A 23,936-nucleotide genomic window follows, 5' to 3' on the forward strand; every position below is an offset into this window, starting at 1 on the left:
ACTAGCTGGTTTCATCTGAGTAACGCAAATAACAAAGGATTATTCACACAGGGCTGGATAGGATACAGCTGATTCATCTAATGCCATCCACCACAATTACCGGACATGTAAAACGATATAAAATTGTAATATTTGTGTAAAAATCTAACATTCAAACTTTTGTTGATAAGTAAACTAAATCAGCAAAAATAAAGTAATTTTTAAAGTGTATTTAATTCATTTTTGTATATTTTGTATACTTTTTGTTTTTTTTCCAAAATTAAATCTCTATATACTATTTACATGTTTTAAATACATTTATTTATTTAAATTATTATATTTCTATTTTTTCCAATGCTTTTTGAAGTATAATAAAACATTAGCAATAAGCAAATAAAATATAATGGTTAACTTAATTCTCTAATGCCTGACAGGAGGTCAACTTAGGTCTGATGACTGTTGTAAATACACGAGCATAAATCAAAGTTACATGAACTTTCCATAATGTTCCAGAGAGAGGGGAAACTGCTCTTTAAGTTAACTACAGTACATACAGTACATATTAAATAACTGAGAAAACGGGATTATAAATAGCTTGATTGAATTATTTCAGGAAATCAGAGGATCTCCAGTCACAGTCACATTGCATAGCCACAGGAGCACAACATCCTTAAACTATGCACGGAATCAGTCTTTAATTAATCATTAAAGCAATTAAACAGCACCACAATAAGGTTTTGAACTTGTGAATTATTGGTCCCATAAATCACTCCCCCACAAATGTTGTCTGTAATTGGATAAAGTACAAAACACTAAGTGTATGAAAGTCAATTTAAAGATAAAGGCACTGTGTTGTACGGTAAGTGTTGTCTGTCAGTCCATTTTTACAGCTTTGTAACTGTTAATAAAGATGAGCTTGTCCAGCTAAAGTGAGAGTCGATGGTGTTATTTAACTCTGACTGTAAAGTGAATCATTAACCTGCTGTTGTTTCTTTGGGCTCCTCAGACAGCCAGAGCCAGTTTTATGGGTGTGAAGTGGCTGCAGTGGACACAGTTGTTTTGTTTGTGTCGACTGTTCTGTAATGAATTTATTGATTCTATAGTTGAGTAATATTTGTACAGCCCTAAAGTAGCAATGTGTCATGGTTGAGCTTCGTGATGTTTACGACACCGTCCCAGCTTTGATTCACATAGGGAAAAGAAAGTTTGCTAAGAGAGGAAACCTTAAGGCAACAAACATGTTCTAGGGACAAGACAAAAGGAGAAGTATTGAAATTACAACACGAATCATTGTGAATATATCAGATAAAGATAAAGATGTAATATTTGTTCTTTTAAGTTTAGCTGCTAAAAGGTAAAAGATATTTTCTTTTTTCACAGAAAAATCTTCAGTTGACCCAAAATGCTGCACTGAGAGCACTAACTGGGACTAGAAAGAGAGAGCACATTTCTCCCATTTTGGCTTAGTTTTGGCTCCCTGTTTAATCCAGAATCAAGTTTAAAATATAAAGTCTTTAATAATCAGGCCCCATCTTATCTTAAAGAGCCTTCAGCTTTCAGGCCCCTCATCTGTGGAAACAGCTCCAATTAAGGTTTGTTAGACAGACTCTTTCAAGATGAAGTTTTCCGTATAGTTATGCTGGACCAGGTGACCCTGAACCATCCCTTAGTTACGCTCCTAAAGACTGAGATTGCTGGAGGATTTCCCATGATGCCATTACTCCTCCAATCCCTTCTTTCTTCCTTTGTACACCACTATTGCATGTCATTAACTTTTGTCCCAGACTGCCTTTTGTCCTGTTTATTGCCTATGGTCTATTACCCCCTCACTCCCAAACCAGTTGCAGCAGATGGCTGCCCCTCCCTGAGCCTGGTTCTGTTTCTTCCTCCCCGCCATCGTAAAGTGCTAGTGGAGCTCTTCCTCTAAGACCTTGCAGGTCTTCACGTCACAACAAAGTGCCTTGAGATGAGTGTTGCTGTGAACTGGTATAATTAATCTGAATTATTTTAGCGTAGCTCAACTAACTTTGGTACACTTCTCTCAGTGAGAATGAGGGAGAGGGACCTGATCCTGATGAATAATGACTACAGGAGAAAGAACATTCAGGAAATTTTCATCAGCGGAGAATGTGTGGAGAAGTTTCAGACTTAGCTTAGTTTTAAAATTGGACAATACACTACATGCTCTTTTTTTCTTTCATTTTACACTCTCCTGTCTTTTTTGCCTTCTTTCATCATCTCAACTCTAAAATATAAACTTTCCTTTTCTTCCCTCAACAGCACACACTTCCCCGTCGTCCAGTCTCTGGTTTATTTCTCCTGCTCCTCTCTATCATTTATGTTCCCAGCGAGAGGCTTTTGTTTCATCCCAGGTGTAGACACAGCCAGGACCAAAATACAAACAACTGACAAATTCAAAGAATAAAGAACAAACAGCCAAAAAAACAAGCCGACCCTCAACAGCACAAAGTATGTTCTAGTAAAGTGTTTGGGCAGCTCGTGCTGCCAGAACAGCTTCGGTGTGCCTTGGCATTGATTCCTCAAGTCTCTGGAACATCAATCTAACAAATGATAGTCCTTTATTTAGTGTTTTGATGATGTGGTGGAGAGTGCTGTCCAAAGCATGGGCCCAAAGATCTCCCACTGGTGTTAAACCGAACTGAAAGCTGGTGACTTAAAGCGAAAGCATATGATTCTCATCAAACCACTCGGTGGCATTGTCATCCTGGAGTCTGCCATGAGAATACAAGTGTTTTAAACTGATCTTTTCCTCTAAGGAATCAAGAAAGCCAACCCCTAACAGAGCCACCAGACCCCATAACGGCAAGGGTCAAGGGTCAAAGTTCTTCCTTTAATTTGTCACGCGTGCACACACACACACACAGATGCGTTTTGTCTCTCACACACACTCAGTAAATCTTCTTCTCCTACACACTGCTTTCTCTACTGACACGTGTTCCTTTTTTTGTCTCTCCCACTTTGTAAATCAAGCTTCAGTTGCCTTTTGTGCATAAAATAGATTTCCCTCAGCTTTAACTTCCTTAGCGAGCTTTTAATTTATAATTCCTTTTACTTCTCTCCCCCCTTTTGCCTGTTCTCTCTCCCTTTCCCCCCTTTCTACTACATGTCTGCCCACTCTGCCCACCTGTTGGGCTCATGTGGTCAATCTGAAGTGCCCCGAAGCTGGGCACTGAGCTCCTATTGAAATAAATCTCTGCGATTAATTTGCAGAAATACCACAATATCCTGAATATGATTAATTCCATTTTTAATGGTCACCTGCCCATGTGATGTTATTCTTGGCAGTGGGATTGTTTCTCCTGCACTGAACACTCAGCTCAACCTGCAAATTGAGCATGATTGCTCTGGGGTTCAGTATGTGTGTGTGTGTGTGTGTGTGTCAGCGTGACACCACGGCTTGTGTATATCCTATGTACTCTAAGGGGGGAACACAATATAGAAAAGCGCAACACAGAGTGTCGGCTGGTCTCGCTCGGCGTAGCGTGCCTGTCTCTGCCTAACGTTCCTTGGGTCCTGAAACCAGAAAATTACCCCCACACACACTTAAAGAGAGAAAATTGCCAACAGACTTTCTGCCCTGCATGTGGCTGCAGTTGAAGAAAGAAAGGGGAAAAAAAACAACCCAGAAAAACACAGTGTTTCAGAAGCTTTCAAGCTCTTTCAGGGCAACTCTGGAGCAACATGTTTTCATTATGTCTGCTGTCTCTGATGCTTAAGCTCTCGCTTGGGAAACTATGGGATGGCTACAGCATGACATCAGCTACATGCATAATGCTGCACACAGGATTGGAAGGTTTCAGTGGCATCCTGAAAGATTCTGGACCAGCAGCACTTTTAAATGTGAAACCAGTGTCACTTGGAGTTATAGTGCTTTGTTTCCTTTACTGCCATTTGCCATCTGGTTTTTATTTACAACCTTCTGTATGCAGTTACATATGCTCGCTGGCCACTTCATTAGGTACAAGGTGTCAACCGCTCACTAATGCAATCAGCCAATCACATGGTGGCAACTGCATGCATTTAGGTATATAGGCATGGTCAATACGACCTTCAAATACCAAATAGGAAATAAAGCTGAGGAAGGAAGTAATAATAATCGCTTATTACAACCAAGGTATTCAGAAGAGTGTCTCTAAACAGACTGCAGGTCAATCCTTGAAGCAGATGGGCTACAGCAGCAGAAGACCACACTGGGTGCCATTGCTGTCAGCTAAGAACAGGAAACTGAGGCTACAGTTCACACAGACTTAATCATATTGGACAATATATTGGACTATATTGCACATATACATATAAAGCACATTCTCACTTTTAGTCTTATTTTAGAATGTGTACTTGAGTGGGTGTTGTGTGTTTTGTGTACAAGGCGTCAAACTTGCTTGAAATAAATGGCAGGCCCCGATGTGAAAAGATAAAGCACATTTTAGATAAAAATGATTCCTGTGGGATTTTTTCATAAAGACATAAAACACACAACTGGCCGCAGTGAAAGTAAATCATGTTCTGAGCGAGGATGATTTTTCTTGCACTGTCCAAGTCCATTGCTATGAGAGTTAAGAAACACTTGCTGAAAAATGGAGTGTGAGGGAAGGAAAATGAGTTCTGACATCTTAAACATATAACGTAAAAACACATCTAAGTGTTGTTCTGCATAAGTAAACACAATATTTCCTTCAGGTGAGCCGATCGCATGAATTATACCTCAGTGGAAACTTGCATGGGTTGTTTTCAGTATGATGAATTGGTAATAAAGGGAACTTTTTTCTTTCTTTCTTTCTTTCTTTCTTTCTTTCTTTCTTTCTTTCTTTCTTCCTTCCTTCCTTTTTTTTTGATTTTCCAACTTTCCCCTCTGGTTGCAGCTTGAAGTCATTACTCTGCCCTTTTAATGAAAGGTTAATTATGGCTAGATCAAGAGATAATTCTAGGTAATAGGGGTTTGTTGTAGGAGTAAAACAATTTCAATTATTTAATTACACTTTTAAAAACAAATAACTCGATTAAATTAAAAGCTGGAAGCTGCATTTGGATTACTCTGGGACATACTTTAATTGAATAAAAAACATGGAAAAGTTTTGCACAGAAAGCCATCCTGGTCTTGAATCCACGGGATATGAAAACTTCAGCATGCACACCTGTTCTTTAGCTGAGTTAAGGGCTGTTATGGCCTTAAATACAAGTAAATAAAAATAATTCCTTACATTCTCAAACAGGTTTGATTGTTGCTAAAGGGCACATGCTTGATCACAGTTAGTTTGAACTGATGCTGTAATGACTGACATTGTGAAATATTTCCAGCATGCTAACATGCTAAGTGTGACACTGACATGGAAGTCATTCCTGGTATGAAACTATGGAAACTATTTGAATTTTATCTGTTTTCCTAATTTGGCAGCAGACCTCCAGTGAGGGGAATTTTCCATTTCAGGCTTCACTGTTGGAACAAGAAATAAAAAGAGACTTGGACCCATCAGTATAGAAGAAGACGTATCAAGATTGTGATATGTTTTTCAAAGTTAGAACCTCTTGTAATCGTGCAAAGTAGCTGAAAGAAGATACTGATGCCACACACCACACTGGAGGTCTCCAGCCAGCTCATTCATGGCCTGCTGCCACCTTGTAGACTTTGTTGCTCAGCCAGTTTTTGCCAATAACAATTCACAAATGGCCTTTAAAGTGTGTTTTCATGCCCATGTCCACAAACAAAGAAAAATGAATATGCATGAATACTCATCAGTTTTGCATGGAGACTGTTGTGAGTGGGTACAAACATACCAGGCATGACAATGCTGGTGCTTTAAAGGTTGAGGTAAAATATTTTTATGGACATTTCACTAAAAAACAAAAATGTCAACCTGTTTGCGGCACTAGAGAAGCACTAAGTCGATTGCCTGTTTATCTTCTGAGCAATCTAAGAATCCACCTTATCTTAGCCATTTATCTGAGGATTGCTTCAGCCAATATTTTGGACCTGCGAGACCAAGACTTCCTGTTCCATCCACTGATCGCTGTTTACAAATGTAAATAAATTTACAAAAGCAACTAAACAGCAAAATGATGGTCATAGAAAATCAGACAGCTTCTAGTCTAATTTACATTTCAGCAAATAGGTTCCTTCTCATGTTTTGTATCTGCATGCAACCAAAGCCTGGTCAAACATGAGTGATATTACTGGGACTACAATCCGCAACCAGAAAGGTATAAATAGTTATTCATCCATGGGATCACAATTTTAAGTGGTGGTCATTCATTAAAAATGTCAGTTACACCAAATCATCAGCTCTGCATCTATCTGTTATTTATTTTTGCCTCATGTATGTCTGACACAGTATTGTTGGAGAGCAGAGAGTCATAAAGTCAGTACCGTAAATGAGGATAACACATTGGACTTCTTGCCTGGAAGTAAAATATAAAAGTCTTCACTGATGCACATCAGTTTCCTGTGAGTTACACTCCAGCCACTGAACCCCACTGGACTTTGCATTCCATGGAGCCCATCTAAAGTCTGAAGCCTGGAAAGAGTTACTGCGTGTCGGAGGTCGAGACAGTTATTTGAGTCATTCGCCACTTAAATGGCTCCCCGCAAATGACTAAAGGCTGCGTTGACAACGCATTGGAGCTGCTGCATTTCAGGTGAGGTTGTTTTCTGTTTTCGGGGGTTTTATCTTCTTTACTTTTGATGTTTCACTTGGTATTTTTATGTTTTTTTGAGAACTGTTTGCATTGATTCATTTATGGTGTATCCTGACTCTTCACTTCTTCTAAATGATTTTTTCTTCTCATGTCAGCTGCCTGCTCGTCTAATAACATGGAAAAGGCTTTTTTTTTTAGCTGTCTTTTCTAAACTGTTCATTCATGTCCTTGGAAATCAATCACACACAATCCTTCTAAGTGCCTCCTTCACACACATGCACACACTATCCTCCACACTCACACTAATGTTTTGTTTTACAGCTTCATATGTCAAGATTAAAAATGAGAACATCAAGAAAGGCTCAAAGATAAGGCGCCAATGCTGAGAAAGGAATTCTTTACCTTTTCACCCTACTGAACTTTTTTGTGCCATTCAGGAAGAAGAATGACAGGAAAGAAAGGAACAATCAGCCAGAGATACTTAGTAGCAGTTATATAAAATTGTTCTGACCAAGAGTTCTCTAGGCTTTCTGAAGGTCTGTCACTCATTTTCCCTTATTGTACCTGACCATCTCTAGAGATTTTGTTTTCTTCAAGCCACTTAACATTGACCTATGAAAGGATGAATCAATGTTGTATCACAACAGACAACTTCGCGAAGAACCAATTTTAAATTGTATCTTTAGGCACAGCAGCTTTAGCAGCAGCTTTTCACAAAAGCACATCAGTTCTTCCCATTTCTATAGTTGAAGCTAATGAAAAATACCACCAACAACACAGTTTGACAAAAGTACAACATAACTCACCATGGTGTCCTCAAGAAATTGGTGGAAACTGGACAAATGGAGGACAAAAGAGTAAGTGTCAGGCCTAAGAAACTAGCACCTGAAAGTCATGTGCTTAAGAAACAGAAAAACCTCCAGCAAAAACCTCTATCTAACCCTTCATTTGTTCACTGAAGCCTCACCAGAAATGGTCTCAGTGGAAGGATGGGTGTTAAGAAGCCAGCCTAAAGAACGGAAATGGAGAAAGGGCTGAAGCATGGCAAATTACCAAAGCACCGGACTGAAAAGCAGTGGCAGCAGAGTGATAGATCCTAATTTGAAATGTTTGGTCCACGTTGTTGTCAATATGTACGGAAGATGTCAGGCGAGAGATAAAACCATGAGTGTCTACAGCCACCTTTGAAACATGATGGTCCACCATTGATCCACTATGCAATTTGCCTGATTGCTGATGGATTCATTTTTTAGCTTGACAAGGATCCCAAACACACTCCCAATGCAGTAAAAGCATACCTGGATGGAAGAACATACGCAGTGGAACACCATCAGTCACCCTCAGTCATGGATTGACCTCCCCAGAGGCCGGACATCAACATTTTTGAAGCAGTGCAGGACCATTAAAAAAACAACTATTCCTGAAAAATACTTAAAGAAGTTACAAGAAAGCTGCTTCAGACAGTTCAGACTGTGCTGAGGAATAAAAACTGTCAGAAGAGGATTAAAACTGTTTCTTTCAGATAGAAGAGAAACCGAGGAGCTGCATCAAGACCCAGTATAAGCTACATATGGAGCTGGAGCTGATAATAAGCACAATCGCTGCTCTTCAGAAGGATCATTTGCAGTCAAATGTTGTTTGGTCATTGCAAATTACAGTCTTTATGTCAGTGAAAATTAAAGAATGCCTATCAATGCATGAAACCCAGATGAAACACTAAATAATTGCCATAACTCTAACAATAATTCATCTAACCTTACCAAAGGGCTCAATAAAACCTCTTTCTCACCATGCAGTGAATGCTTTTGGGCTTATTTTCTGCAACAAGGAAGTAAGTTTTATGTGTTTGTGGCTTTACCCTTAATGAGGATTTTATCAGCCACTGTGTGCTGGTGGTTTATGGTGAAAGACTGCACTCCTGCCCTCGTTAAGGAAACTGCTTTTGTTTCCAGTAAATCACTATGGAGGCTCTGATGTGACAAGCCTCAAAGTTCAAGTTCACTGCCAACGTAACCTTATGCGAGTGCATGTTGATTACACCGACCTGAGGGCATTTGCTGTGGTGCGTCTGCGAACGTGTGCGCATTTGTGCAAATATGCATGAGCTTTAGGGAAGCCTGAAACAGCTCAAGTCCAAAAGAACCCCGTCCAGCTGCAATAACAACAACAAATAAGCCCTGAACTTTCCTCTTTCACCCTGTTTGGAACAACAGACAGAGATAAAAATAACTGGATTTCTTCACGTCATGCTATGTCTGGCCAAAAGCTTAAAAAAGAAAGAAATGGAGAAATCGAGGGAAAAAATTTAAGGTTACGGTACAAGGAGAGAGACAGAGAAAGAGACAAGATAGCGAGTAAATCCTTAAAAATGTCTTCTTGGAAGCTCTGCTTTCTGTCAGCACTGCCGATATGGGGGGAACACTGGTCAAGAGGGAGTCCAGAAGGGTGTTCTAACTTTTAAATAATCTGCTGGATTAATTTGTCAGAATGCATATTATCTTATGCCTATGGATTAAAAAATCTACTTAATATGTCCTAATATTTCTTAATAAACTGGCAATTTTACTGGTTCAATCTATGAGCTTACATTAAAGTCTCCATTCAATAATGGGAGTTAAAGTACAGAAGTAGCTGCATGTATTAAGAGTGATACAGAGGAAACACGCAGCCTGGACATGGCAGCAGTGAAACCAGAAGCTGGCTTACTAACACCAGAGGCACACAGCTGGAATCACTGAAAATGCCACTTTAACTGAAAAGCACCCTTGCTGTTCTTTCTGGGATAAAAACTGAATCTAATGGGGAGGAGACCAAAAAGTGGAGTAACTCTAATGGCCACTTGAGGCTTGCTCCATTAGTGAGTCAATCCCAATGTTAGACTCCCTCCGTTATACCATAAATAAACAGGTTTTTTAACCAGTTTTTCTCCCTCATATTCCCACCGAAAGGCCCCAGCAAGCCTGTGGAGTTAAACCCAGGACCCTCTTGCTGTGACCCCCCACTCCCAATGGTAACCACAATTTGGGTCTTTATGACAAAATTTCCTAATTTTGGAAATCTGTAAAGAGGAATATTACCACAACTTACATATATTAAGACTTAAAGGGGGCGATCGTGGTTCAGGGGGTTGGGAAGCTCATCTTGTAACCAAAAGGTTGCCGGTTCATTTCCCAGCTCTGTCTGTCCTGGTCATTGTGTCCTTGGGCAAAACCCTTCACCTACTGGCATTGGCCACAGGGCACCTGTGGCTGCAACTGTAGCTTGCCTCCACCAGAGAGTGAATGAGTAGTGGAATTGTCTTCATTAACCAAAAATTTTCTTATGCAACAACACACATCACTTAGCAGGTCCACACGGGATGCACCTGCCGATCAAGTTAGCTAGCAAGTACTGGCCCTTCCCCAGATCCATCCTGGTGTACAAATATGGCCACATCCAGTCTGAAAAAGACAAGACTGTATCTTTCAAAACGAACAACAAATAGGATGAAATACGACAAAAATCAGATGCTGTTAGGGCGAAACACCAGTGCCAAAAATCAGAAACCGGTGGGAAAAGAGGGAAACGGATCGACAATTATGGGAAATGAGAGAAGAAGAGGAATGATGGTAAAAAAAAAAGAAGGAGAAGTTGGGAAAACACAGAGGAGAGTCACAGTGGACAAGTATGGAAAAAAAAAAGAACAGAAGGGGAACTGAAAGGGGGGATTGAGGGGAAAAGAGGAGAGTGAAAGAGGGACAAGTATGCACATGAAGGAGCGTTTCTTCTGCAGATTAGCAGTAGCTGCAACCCAATACTTTAATATGCTGCTCGACCCCGACAGGCCTGGACTGGCAGTATGTGTGTGCGTGTGTGGTTCACTGTGTATTTCTGGAAGCTACAAACTCTTATCAGCCCTAATCTGGTCTAGGAGGCAAGTCATACCACACTGTCTGAGTGCAATAAAAAAATGACATTAACCAAAGACAGAGGTGAACTACCACGTTTATGTACCCAAGGGCTGCCTCCTTAAAAGTGTGTAAAAGATTAATCTGTAACTCAAATGTCATTTAACGCCAGGTCGAAGGTGACTCTGTGACTTTGGTCTTCTTGGTAAAGCCATACTGTTCAAGACTAGCACCAGTTCCAGAGCGATAAGAGCACAAATGAACATTTTATGGTTGAATGCTTTGAAGGTGTTTCTTTTTCACATTTGCCTTAATGTAAACCAAACACCTCAGTGTCAGGAGTCGGTATGCATCAACAATGTTTTGTTTCTCTTTGACAGTCTTTCCTTTCTTAAATCTCCCTCGAGCCAAACCACAAATTTATGCTTGACAGGGTAATCTCCATGGAAAGAAATCCAACCACATTACGGGCCATGCACAAATTTGAACAGATGAAGATATTTTTCACATTTGATGGCAGGATTTATACTTTTGGTTTTTCATCAGTAAATAGAGTAACTGCCAGTTTACTTGAGTTTTGGCCTTTGGATTCATTGCCTGACCTTTTGATGTTCTATATCTGCTGAAAAACTGGTATTTTTTTTTTTGCTTTTGTTTTTTTTGCTTAAAAATTAAAAAATCATTTAAAAATGAATTTATCAATAGAGATGTGGCTGATACAGAGTTGATACAGAGTTACAACTTGAAAGCAGCTTAAACATCCCCACACACTTCTTCCTTTTGACAGTGGAGTCAAACATGGTACAATAAAGGAATAATGGGCCATAACATTAGAAATGAATCAAGGCTCAGAACAGTGTTATTCTAATCCACATGAGCTCCATTTATGGTTTATTTAATGTATGGACTGTTTGGTCTGGAGTGGTGTCAGGACGGGTACTTCCAGCATCGCCACAGGAACATTTCCAGCCAGTTGAGTCCAAGTGTAGGGAAAAAGAAAAAAAAAAGAAAGATCATTCACTGCTTTTGTTGTAGAGAAGTCAGTGGAGCCTGAACTTGCAGACCCAACATTTTAGTGGTTCCTTTGCATAATCAGACGAGAGTAGAGGAGGCAGGAAGGTTTCCATGTGTCGTATTCCACAAAACTTTCCTCTCTGTGCTTAAACTTTCTCCAGCGAATACTAGAGTAGCTCTGCATTATTCGCAATCTTAAAAAAAATCTGCTTTAGGCCTCTAGTCAGCAACCTCTACTCCCTGTAAATCCCGGTAATCCCTGACTGGTTGGCAAGTGATTGCTTGAGGCTGCTGCTAGTTTCTGGGTAAAGAGAAAGCTGCACTAAAAACCTTGTGACTGCACTAGCAGATTGCCACCATATGAAAAACATTCACATATCTGTAAACACTTCTTGACAAACTACCGAGCATATGATGCAAACCAGAAACTGACGCTGTCTGACTTCAAAGTAAATGTTGGGCGTAACTGCTGAAACCTGTGTCAAGAGGTGCAACTTTTACTCTGAAGTGATATGGGAAACTGTCTCTGTGTCCAGTTTGTGTTTTTTTTCTTGTAGTTTTGCTGCTGCTTGGTGGGTAGCTGTGCTGTGCTGTGCTAACATCCAAACAAAGCACACAGATGTTTTCAGTGAAGCAGCGTATACGTTCTTGTGAACTTAGCAACAGCAAGTCAAGGAATACACATTTTTCCTGGTGAATGGTGGTTACCAGGGAGGTCACTGACTGGTCTCCAGGCTTGTGTGGCTGGGGCATTGGCAATCGATTTCACGTTGACTGCCAGCAACCACCCACATCTGGTCAGGGAATATATATTTTTCCCTAGTGATCGGTGGTTGCAAGGCAATCTCCAACTGGTCTCTAACCCCATGTGACTGAGGTCTTAGCTCTGCTCCCTTTAAGCTAGCTTTCTTCTGACTGGCTGCCTCTTCTCACAGCCAGAGCCATGTGCCTGAGATCATTACATATGGAAACTGGTCTTATTGACCTCATAAAATCCAGTTGGAAACAGAGTGTTTACATCAGTCTGAAGCCTGAGCTTTTGGCTCACAGCCCTACCTGCACATAAGTTGGCCTCATTATTTTAAGTTTGGTCACATTTAATAAGAGCAACCACCAATGTAACAGTACATACACAACAGCAGAGAAACCATAAGAGGTCTTCTTTAATGCATTCCTTCTTAATTAATGTTCTTTATTGGCTTTAGAATTGGATGATTGACAAGATTTTCTTGGCGCAAGGAACTCTTACTGGGAATTATTCCAAAACCTTCCAGCCACGTGATAGCAACAATTAATTTGATTAACGCCGTGAGATGAGGCTGAACGCTGTCTTAAATTTGTGTTGTTATTCAAGCATTTAAAATCCCCTTTGTTTGCCTCACTAACATTAAAACAAGAGTATGCTATAAATACCTAAAATCTACAGTATATATCCTTTTTATATTTCTATTTAACTTGGAGCGGTAGTCCAAGGTCTCTGCATACAGTTGTCCGTCTGTGATTTACTCCCAGTGCAACTAAACAGGAGTCGTTCATTAGGTTTATCTCTGAAAAGCAGCAAGGAAAGGTTTCATGACAGGTAACACACCAGCGACCAGCTCGATGCCAGGAACTGATTACTGACCTCTTTTGCATGGTAGGTTCCTGCCAGATAAAATGCTGTGTACAGTTGAGGAAGCCATTGACTGTACACGCTTGAGAAGAAAAAACAACAAAAAAAAAAAACGGGAGATTGGTATCACCCTTTATTGCTTTTGGAGTTTAGTTTCAGTCACATCAAGAGGACTCTGAGTTATTAGCCCTGCTGTTCTCAATAACTTTCACAATATAGTTTCACAACCAAGAACGCAAACAGGATAAAACTGTTTATACGCTAGAAATAGTGCATTATCGCTTCTTTCTTATGTGTATTTACCTTCCTATAAGTGTTTGTGTGTTTTTCTTTCTGTATTGTTCTCTCTGGCGTTGCTGCAAAAGAGCTAATCAACTGTAGGGCTGCATTCAAGGAAGCAGTTTACTCTCTTTCCTCCCTCCCTGCATCTCTTTATCTTTCTGTCAGTCACCCCGTAATCTCTTTTAAAACTTGGTTATCGCCCCTAAAGAAGCAAACAACATTAACACAGGCCAGAGGCAGAGTTGTCTTACAGCCTCGGTCTTCTGTTTCTCTGACTCAGTATTGTAGGTTTCATTTCATTGCAAATAGTAATTATAAGGTATGTCATAATGAAGACAGCAGTGTCTGGGAGATCTCTGTTCTTTAATAAAGGACAAAAATAATTTGCATGCGACACGTGTTTCTGAAAAAAGCATTTTCTTTTTGTGTTCCCAATAAACGTCCCATAACATCAAATTGAGGGAATAAAACAATAAAAAAAATCTCAGCAGAACTGCAGCACGTACACAGCTGGAGTCATCAGTGCTGCTTTGTGTCATTTCCCAGCAAGAATTATAAAAAGCATTTCTGACTATGACATGATAAAGCACTAAAACAAATACCACTGGCTCAGCAGTGACTTGTGCATGATAATTGACCTGCACGATATCCTCATATCTCCCATTGCAACCACTTTTCTTGTTTCAGGAAGCACTTTGGGCTCCTCAGTTGGCACCAACCCATAAGGACAGTTGGTCATCACGGGGATGAGAGAAAGGAGATAAAAACATTTTAAAAAAACATTTTACAGGCTAACAAAACTAAAAACAAAGTTGCTGCAGGTGACCGAGTATGGATGCCTGAATTTGCATCACAGGTTGAATATACAGCTTTAGGCACCATATCAACATTTGTGAATTCACCGTTAAATGTTTAGCTTATTTTCCTTCTGATTCTATCTTCTTTGCAACTCTGGACTGTTTTAGTGTGGCTGCTATTTTTAAATTGCTGTTCTGAACTTGTGGAGACGTCAACTTTTACATCAAACCAACCCTCTGTGCAGAAACTGTAACTGATGTACCACCCAGCAGTCACTGGCAGTTTTTGGGTGAAGAGTCCACAGTTTCTAGAGACTAAGGAGCCAATGCGCCAAGTAAGGAGCGTAAACAGGACTGTGCTTGGCCTTTTCTTTTGTTGATATTCACAGTGTTGCACACCAAGAATTCATTGCCCATGGTAATACAATGTGCAGTTCTACTGCAATGTCCTGATTAGATTTTAGAGAGAAAATTCAGCAGAAAGACTCAAAATAATTTTTTTCCCTGTTTGTCTGCAAACTCCTCTACATAACCAGAAGTTGAGCAACCAAACTTAGGGCTCGGGTACATCTTTATCTGCGTACCATTTTACATTTAAAGTTTTTTTTGTATAAATTAGATGTTATTGTTGTGAAATTAAAGTGATATTATAAAGTTATGATACATGTGTATAAAAATGTACTTCGGGTATGATATAGTATGATGTCATTTGTTACCTCTCAATCGCCACTAAAATCCCAGATCAAGCAACACTGTAGCATATAGTAGTCTTACTATAATTCACTAAATCTCCTGCCCGTCTCTCTGTTTGTCCTTCCTTGAGTCTTCCTACACAATCAAGAGTTAAGCAGCCAGTTGGCTAGGTACATCTTAACCTCTGAAGGTTTATATATACTACAGTAGAGCAGGGGCATTACAGGCAAAAATTGCCTAGCACTCAGTCCCATATTTCACTTTTTTATTTTCTATGAAGCATCTATCACCCTTAATTTTTCCCTTTTCTCAATGTGATTAATTACATCAGTTTGCCAACAGCACAAACAGACCAAACAATACTGTTACATTGGCATGCACCAGAATCTGTGCTTATCACCTGCCCTACTTTCCATAGTAGTTTAGGTAAAAACTACAGGGTAACTATTGGGTAGCACTTGTAATAAATGGTCTGTATTTGTATAGCGCTTTACTTGGTCCTAAGGACCCCAAAGCACTTTACACTATACACAATCATCCACACACTAGTGATGGCATGCTACAGTGTAGCCACAGCCACCCTGGGGCGCACTGACAGAGACGAGGCTGCCGGACACTGGCGCCACCGGGCCCTCTGACCACCACCAGTAGGCAACAGGTGAAGTGTCTTGGCCAAGGACACAACGACCGAGACTGTCGGAGCCGGGGCTCGAACCAGCAACCTTCCGATTACAAGACGAACACCCAACTCTTGAGCCACGATCGCCCCAAACTACTGAAGGGAAGTCAGTAATGGACTGGACTGAGATGGGACATTTGGATAAAAACATTTGACATTTTTTCCAAAGTTGAAAAGTCTCGACCAGATTGTTATTGATTTCCTTCCTCAGCTGCTGCTTCAGTGATTAGTATGAATTAGAACGATTGTGTGTCTTCTTTGTTGCACCTTGACTATGGCAAATATCCAAAATAAGAGCACACCATAAACACACTGACTCATCAGATGAATATCTCTCTCTAACTTGGCTCACCTCTGTGTGTTGTCCAGTGACCCCACCCATTTGCTACATCTGGCAGGTTAAAACAAAGCTCTCTGGTTAACATGACAGCTTTTTTCTTTTAATACCATGAAAAAAAACCCAAGCCCTTAAGCAAAATATCTCATATGAAAAAAACAAATCTGTTGGGTCTTTCCAGACTTGGAAGGTGGTGAAACTCTAACTCATTCTGTTTATCCTGCCAAAAAGGACACATTTATCAAAAGTGGCTTTAGACTTTCTTACCGTGCATTTACGCCAGTTTTTCCATTTTTAATTTTTATGCCGATAGCAGAAAAGGCAGAGTGTGCTCCAAGAGGTCAAAAAACATCTAAAGAAATGCTGTAAATTAAAAAAAAAGATAAAAGTAAGGGCTGCAGATAATATATGATAAAACCATAGTACACAGCAGAGAAGCCACAGAGAAGCTCTTCCTGTGACTGTTATTTCCCCTGAAGGAAACTCAATAAACAATAAACCCTCAACAAGAGCATCCTTGATTGTGAGTATGAAACCATGACTTCATCAGACCCGACTCAAATGTCACATTTTTAAGGATGCAACAAAGCAGACAGTATGTTTTAAAACAGATACTGTTTATCCCAAAAGACAAACTGTAAAATTTTTAACCAAGGCTAGAAGCCAAAGAGAGGAAACCAACCAGTTTTGATGTTCTAACAATGTTTGGTCTGTGAACGCTCCATCAACAAATATGTGTGTGTGTGTGTGTGTGTGTGTGTGTGTGTGTGTGTGTGTGTGTGTGTGTGTGTGTGTGTGTGTGTGTGGAGGGGCTGTTTCCCAGAGGCTTTAGATCCTTATACGGGTTTATTAGAGCAACTTCCCTGTTTTACCCTCAAAGATATGTTTAAATCAGATTCTGTGAAAAAAAGCAAGATAATAAGACCACAAAAGGCACTAGAACCTAAACATTTGTAAAAAAAAGTGTTGTAAAAAAGACGATTTTCGTTAACATTTAAACTAATGAAACGGTAGATCAGACAGAGAGAGGGGGGGAAGAGATGCGGCAAAGGGACGGACTAAAACCCGGTCCGGCCGCTCTCGGCCGTATGTGGTGGTTGCCCGCTCAACGCACTCAGCGAAACGGGCGCCCAATGAGTTTGTAAATAAAATCAGCAGAAGAGTTTTCTCATTGACTTTCACCAGGATTTCTGAAACCACAGGAATCTTCACCTGCTACCACACTAGAAAACCTCTAACTAAAGCTAGCAAGCTCGGAGCATAATAGCTCACTCGAGTTGGTCGGAATTGCTCTTGCAGCCTCTTTCTGTTTAGTCTGAATTTTTCCATTTACTGAAGTCTGACATTTAGTTCCCTTGAAAGTCACTGTTGACAGTTTGTTTTTTTGGCAGTATGCCAGTGAATCCACTCATTGCAGTGATTTTCCAATAAAGCTCTTCCAATCAACCTTCATTGGATATGAAGTGTAATACCAAGATTTATGTGTGTTTTTGATCCCCAGGTGTGAGCTAAGTGTGTTGCAATCGGGTGACGTTTGTTTTACTCGTTCCAAGTTTCATTTTTAACCCTTCTGACTTCTATTTGCTAATTACTGATTCTACTTATTGGTTCTTGTAGAAAAAAATATGCCTGCACTGGTTTTCTGCAGCCATCCAATTGTTTCAGTATCTCTCATAATGGAGAAACAGTGGAAAAGTTTGCATATATAAAAACTCTGCTGTTATGAGTTTGACATCATTGTTTTTTCAAGGTGCAGCTGTCAGAAAATGATGCCAGGAACCGATAAACTCAGACATTTTGAAACATGTTATTAACTAGAAGGGGTTAGAGATCCCCGCTGCAGTTATCGATATTCTGCACTAAATCAGATTCTCTCTCTCTCGTTGTTTTTTTAGAAAACCTTTGAAAAAGACTAACACAACAACTTTAAAGGATATTCAGACTGGGTATGTAAACAGGATTCACTGAGCCTAAACTGACTCACAGCTGTGCCATGGTCTCACCAACAAACCCACGTCTGTTGGTTTCTGGTGAAAACCCTGCAGAGATCCACAAAATATTTTGCGTTTTCATAACGCTGGCCAGAGAGCATACAGTGTAAGCCAATACAAGAGCCCGAGAGAAAGTAATACATCTGTTATGGGTTATTGGAAAGAGTGAAAAATTGATTGGAGCACCTGTACATCTTGTGAGCTTTGCTTTTTGTTAGCACCAAGTGTACAACATAAATGATGGATGCATTGGTAATGTGAGGAAAATCTTCTGCTTTGGGGAAAAAAATAACGTGAGTCTGGAATTTGGCATTTAATGGATATTTCGTGACAATATGAAAGCTTTTCTGATGCTTAAGAAACTCAGCAAATGTGAAAGCTACAGTGAGGTATTTAGGATGTGAAGATGGAGGTAAGGGGGATTTTCAGGGGTTTGCTGGACAGGAACACGTCCCAAGGAATGAATGGAGAGAGAGAGGGAGGGTGGTCGACGCCAGACACAGAGGCCTTTTGTGTTTGTCTATCAGCTGGAAATCACTAACAACACAGCAGCCCACCACTCCACCCTGTGTGTGTGCTAGTGCATAAACAGTATGTCAGTGACTGACATTTGCTTTTCAATAGCCAACTGTAGAGCAGAATAAGATAAGGGAGTTTTGCTCAAAAGCCAACTTGTTCCTTTGGCATGAAACAAATCCTCAGACAAATCCAAGAGTCTGTCACTCCAGTTACATCATGCTGCCTTCAATCTCTTCATCACAGATGAAGGTCAAACAAGTGCCTTCTAATTTTTGTTTTTAAAAAAAAAAATATTTACATTTCAGTGAAATATGAATTAATGAAATGATGTTCTCCATGTTTCTCACAGTCAAAAACTCCAAAGATCAAACCCAACAATGACCTCATCTTATTTCATGGAGACTAACGCTCATTCAAAAATTATTTAGCAGCAGCAGTGAGCGAGATGTTCTTGCAAGATACTGAACACTGTGTGAGTATTTTGCAAGCCACTTTGCAACCCAGCATCAAAATCGAATCTGTTTTCATGAACAACTGCACAGCTTTCCATATTTTCCAGTGGAAGGACCGAGGAGTCCCAGAGCAGGACCATGCTACCAGATGCAAATTAGTGTTCTTTTGAATACAGAAAACTTTATTTCTTTGGATGCAATAACCTTTTCACTAACTTATTAGAAAGTATTACTGTTTCTAGCTTGACAAGGTTGAAACAACTTACTATGTTAGTTTCAAGTTCATATTTTTTACTGAAATATAACCGTTCTTGCATTATTCATCAGCCCAGGCTGTGCTGTCCTGAGTTGACCACATTGAGTATATTCACATACATTGACTTCATACACATCTACAAGGAGGAGAAACTCAAAGCAAGAATTTAGAGCAAACTGAAGGAAGAATTAAAATAGGTCCATTTGTGGGGTTTTCCCTGGTTGAAAAAAGCAAATAAAAATCCACAAATCATTACTGGGAGTTGTTTATTAAAGACAACGATGTCCCTAAAGGACACCACATGTTTGTCTCCATGGAATAACGTGACAGTTGATCTATTTCATTTGACAGCCAAAGAAACAGTTAAGGTACTGTAAGAGCAAATGTGTTTTTGCGAGGTCTGTCATGTGGAATATAGACCAGTTGTGTATTGTGACACTTTTCATGAGAAACAAGACACTACTGTTTTTTGTCAACAGTGGTACTTGGTGTTTTTTATGCCCACAGTTATAACAATGAAGCTCTTGATAAAATATAAAGTGTGATTTCTGCCTCTTTTTTCCTCAGGAACTTAGGAACTATTACAATTACACAAAGTATCATTGGTGCACACACTTGCTATTCTTTCCTGCTAGTGTGCTAGTAAAAAAGGCTACGAAATGCATTACAAGCACCTGTGTACTTGTGACAGTCAAAAAGTTGGAACACTAACCATTATCAGCCATAATTTTACATATAAAATCGAAGGTGAAGGCCCACCAACCAGTTTTCAGCCAGAAGAACGAGGACACATTGTTGATGCTGTGAGTTAGCATTAGCTAGTTAGCCTTAGTAAAGTAATACTATCAAGCTAGCAGGATTTTTTTGTGTGACATTATATGTATTTAACGTTATTTGGTGTTTATTCATGCTGAATTTGTCAGAACCACGATAAGGTATTTATTCTCAGCTAGCATGTGGCTAGCAACCAAATGCTAGCAGGCAAATTGCCCATTTCGAATCCTGTTGACCAACTTCCATTACATTATTTTATAAGAGTTTTCTGACTGATGCTAATTCTTAGAAGATAAAATAAAAGTCAGGGTTCTCCTCCAGCAAAATGCAGCCAAATCAGGTGCTTCAGCTTGAGGACAACAAAGGGACCGGAGGACACTAGCAAATACGTCCTTTAACGGTAAACACCAACGTTTTAACACTACACTGTCTTCATCGGAGTCCTAAAGTGAACTGGGACCATTGACTTTAATATTGGCAAAACTTATTTTAAGGACCTTTTCATCATCAAAGCCTTGCCTTGAGAACTCACAATGGTGATGAAATGTTCATGCTTAATAAATTGTGAGTCATGGGTCCGACTCTTTGACGTCTATCAGGGCTTTGTGAATTCATAACATACTGTTTATTGTTAAGTTTGACTCCACTTACTTTCCTTTATGTGTAGAGTATTATTTGAGTGCAATAAAAGAGTTATTTCAGCAAAGATTTCAAACCGTGCATTTATAAACCACAAACATCTTTCAGACACAGGGTTCGCTCAGACTTCAAGTGTCGAAAGAAGACGAGAGCGGCAGAGAATCAAAGACACACTTTTTTCTGTTATTGGTTAATATAATTAAAGACGTTTTGGTGTGGCATAATAAAGCTGTTGAACAAGACCACATTCTTGTCTTAATAGCAGAAGTCACAGTGAATAATTAAGCTTCAAAGAGTAATTTAACACTACATTGCATGGTGCATGAAGGTTAAACCTTTGAAGCCTGCAGCTCGTCTATCCACACCCTAAACACTGATGTCAAAGCAGCTGTTCTGCATCAGCAGCCAAAAGCTAAATATTTGCTGTGACATCACCGCTTTGAGACGGGGGCAGATTTAGAGATATAACATAACAATGCTTTCACAAAGAGAGACCAACGGAGCTTTGTTTCCTAAGGAAACTGAGCTACGATTGCAAATAATACACTGGAGCGTAACGTGTCTACAGGCACAAACTATTTCATATTTGTCATAATTTCAGAACTGTTTCAGATCTGAAACAGTTCTGAAATTATTATTATTATTATTATTATTATTATATTACTATGGAGTAAAAAAAGAATTAAAAGGTGAGAAATTACTTTTTTTTAAAAACTTTTTAAAATTTTACTTACTTAGTTTTTTTTAAGTTTTTTTTATACCAAAACAGGTTCAATGTTCGTCTTAAACTGTACACATTTCATATGGTTAGGTGTGGTTTCACTTTGATGTCATGTGTGCACACTAAACCTTATTTGAAATATCTAAGGTTGGTGTAGTGGTAGTAGTTTACTTACACCCACCCAAAAAGAACAGTTCAAAGAAATCATTAAAACCCTCAAATTATCTCAACATTCATGTCCATGAGGCGTGTGTGGAAAATTCTCACCACAACTTCCTCTTTTTCTTGTTTTCACCACGTATCCAGTATCCATATGCTTCCACCTACTTGACAGTGATGGGTTCCCAGATGGGCGTTCATCTGACCTCAGCATGCTGTAAGCTCAGCAGGTAGCCTACTATTGCCAATTGGGTGAATCAAATAAAGTGAATGAACAACTTCCTTTTCTTAACGCCTCACATGCTGTTGATGCTTTATGTGGCATAACCATTCCATTCTCTCCCTCATCCTTTGAGAAATTCTTGTCTATTTTCTAACACATTGCACCGTTTTTCACATTAGGCTCTGCCTGCTCCTTTAACTGGGTGTTCCTGGCACCCATTTATATGCTATAACCTCTAAAAGCTGGCTAAACTTTGTGTAAGCGCTGATATCTGCAGGTGAACATGCTGGCAAAAGATAAGATTTTTAGTTAGAGGAGTACTGGCCAGTGCTTGGCTTATGGTTGTGTGTTGATATACTCCGTGTGAAAAGCAAAAATATGAAACTTTTTTTTTTAAGTGCAAGAACACTGGCCATTGTCCAATCAGGATTCAGTTCTTTATTGGCTTTTTAAAATTTATGTGCAAAACCTTAAATAACGTCCAGCAGAGGAAGTCTTAAACTGGGATCCCCTCACCACACTGGAATCCCCGATATATTAGCTGTTGACCTCAGACATGTAATCAGCATACTAACTGATCGGTTCCCATTTTCCTGGATTACTGTAGGTCTCAATGTCTTAAACATGAAGAAAATGCTGGAACATTAAACTAAACCTTGGTTAGAATTTATCCAGACCAAGACAACTTTTTTTCATGTCAGACGACCGTTTGGCTATTTGTCCCAAACTGTGCTCCAGGGAAGGTTTCAGCATCTGTCATTTTGGTCTGGAGAAAATCTATGTTTCTTGATACTCAAGCCTAGTTATATTTTGTGAACTTTGGTAACCATCAGATATTTGGTAACATTTCATTAAAGCGAAGCTGTTCAACGGTCACAAAGGTGGATCTGAGGAACATAAGTAAATGGGATTTCTAATGTAGTCTCCTCTTTTTGTTAACTTTTCACACATTGCTTGCATACAATGGCCAAGATGCAAAGCTAATAACAGAAGAATCTGAAGGTCATTAACCCCTTAGCAGTCCTACAAATTTACAATTAGTCCCCTAAACCATCCAATGTACCGTGGGCGGTACGTCCGACTGCTAACAGGTTAAATGTCTCTATGGGCACTTTCCATCATCCCAGTTGTAAAGTTAGGGGTTTCAGATTTTCACTTTTTCTGAGACTCCCTCCATGTTGGCCAAAGATAAAGCAGCAGGTTTAGATAATAAGGTTAATGCTCCTTTATGTGGACTTTGAGATGACAGAAAGGAAATGTAAAAACTTCTTCCTTTCCATGACAATAAGCAGCCCTGTCTCCTGATAACACCACATGAAAGCTCATGTTAAATAGAAGCTGAGGTCATATGAGGATAGCTATGATAATGTTTCGCTACAGGTCAGAAAAGTCTTAGTAAATCTGCAGCTCTACAGCTGGGTGTGGATTGACTCACTCGCCCTAAATTGAAAGGTAAATCCTTTTCCTTTGCTCTGAACAGTCAAGACGAGTTGGTTTTGACCCTTTGACCTATAGCAGAGCGAGCAACAACAATTCCCCCTCAAACAAAATGAACTTCTCCTCAATCCCTGTATTCATCTTTCCAGTTTCATTCACTCAGTTTTCAGAAGTTAGCAAAATAAGACAAGAAGCCAGTCTGCAAGTCAATGAAGATAAAGTAGCGCTGAGACCATGCAGAGGTCTAATACAGTTTCCTGCTGTGTTTTGAGTTCAAACCAACCCAGTCCCTGAGCGTCATCAATCACTGCAAACTCTGAGCTGTGAACTGATGCGAGGATATCGGCAAGGTTGTTTTATGCCATGAACCATCTGGTCTCTTATTTAGATGCATACACCGGTAAGCACAGTGCAATAAAAGTGTTAGACAGATATACTAGAGTCAACTAAATAATTTTATCTAGAGTGAAGTTTAACTTGGTCCCCTTTCCTCGCCTCCACACAATGTGTATGTTATTAAAACCGCGCTGTGAGACGTTTTATTGATTCTGGTTCAGCTTCTCTCTCTCCTCTTTCATCTGCAGAGCCCCTACGTGTTTCCTGTTTGCATCTACATCTCTTCTCCCTCTCTTCTCTCTTTACTTTTTACTGCAGCTGAAGTACACATGAGGCTTCAACTGTATGAAATAGGAAAATCCATCTTCAAAAGTATTTTTGTGCAAATGTTTTTTTTCCTCCTATGGTACATTGAAAAAATAAAATCAAGCAGACCTGACACATTTAAATGTGGTATTAATAACAGAAAGAAACATGTTTGTTGCTACACATGAAGAT

General features: G+C 39.6%; 1 protein-coding gene across 1 annotated transcript in view; it reads right to left on the bottom strand.

Annotated features, from left to right (window-relative positions):
- tnfsf10l (TNF superfamily member 10, like) overlaps window positions 1-23,936 on the bottom strand; it is a 71,238-nt gene that overhangs the window by 10,042 nt on the left and 37,260 nt on the right. The gene's annotated exons all lie outside the window — the stretch shown is intronic.

This window comes from Pundamilia nyererei, unplaced genomic scaffold (assembly GCF_000239375.1).
Source record: "Pundamilia nyererei isolate P.nyererei 1_Seehausen unplaced genomic scaffold, PunNye1.0 scaffold00370, whole genome shotgun sequence".
In the NCBI taxonomy this organism is placed as follows: domain Eukaryota; kingdom Metazoa; phylum Chordata; class Actinopteri; order Cichliformes; family Cichlidae; genus Pundamilia; species Pundamilia nyererei.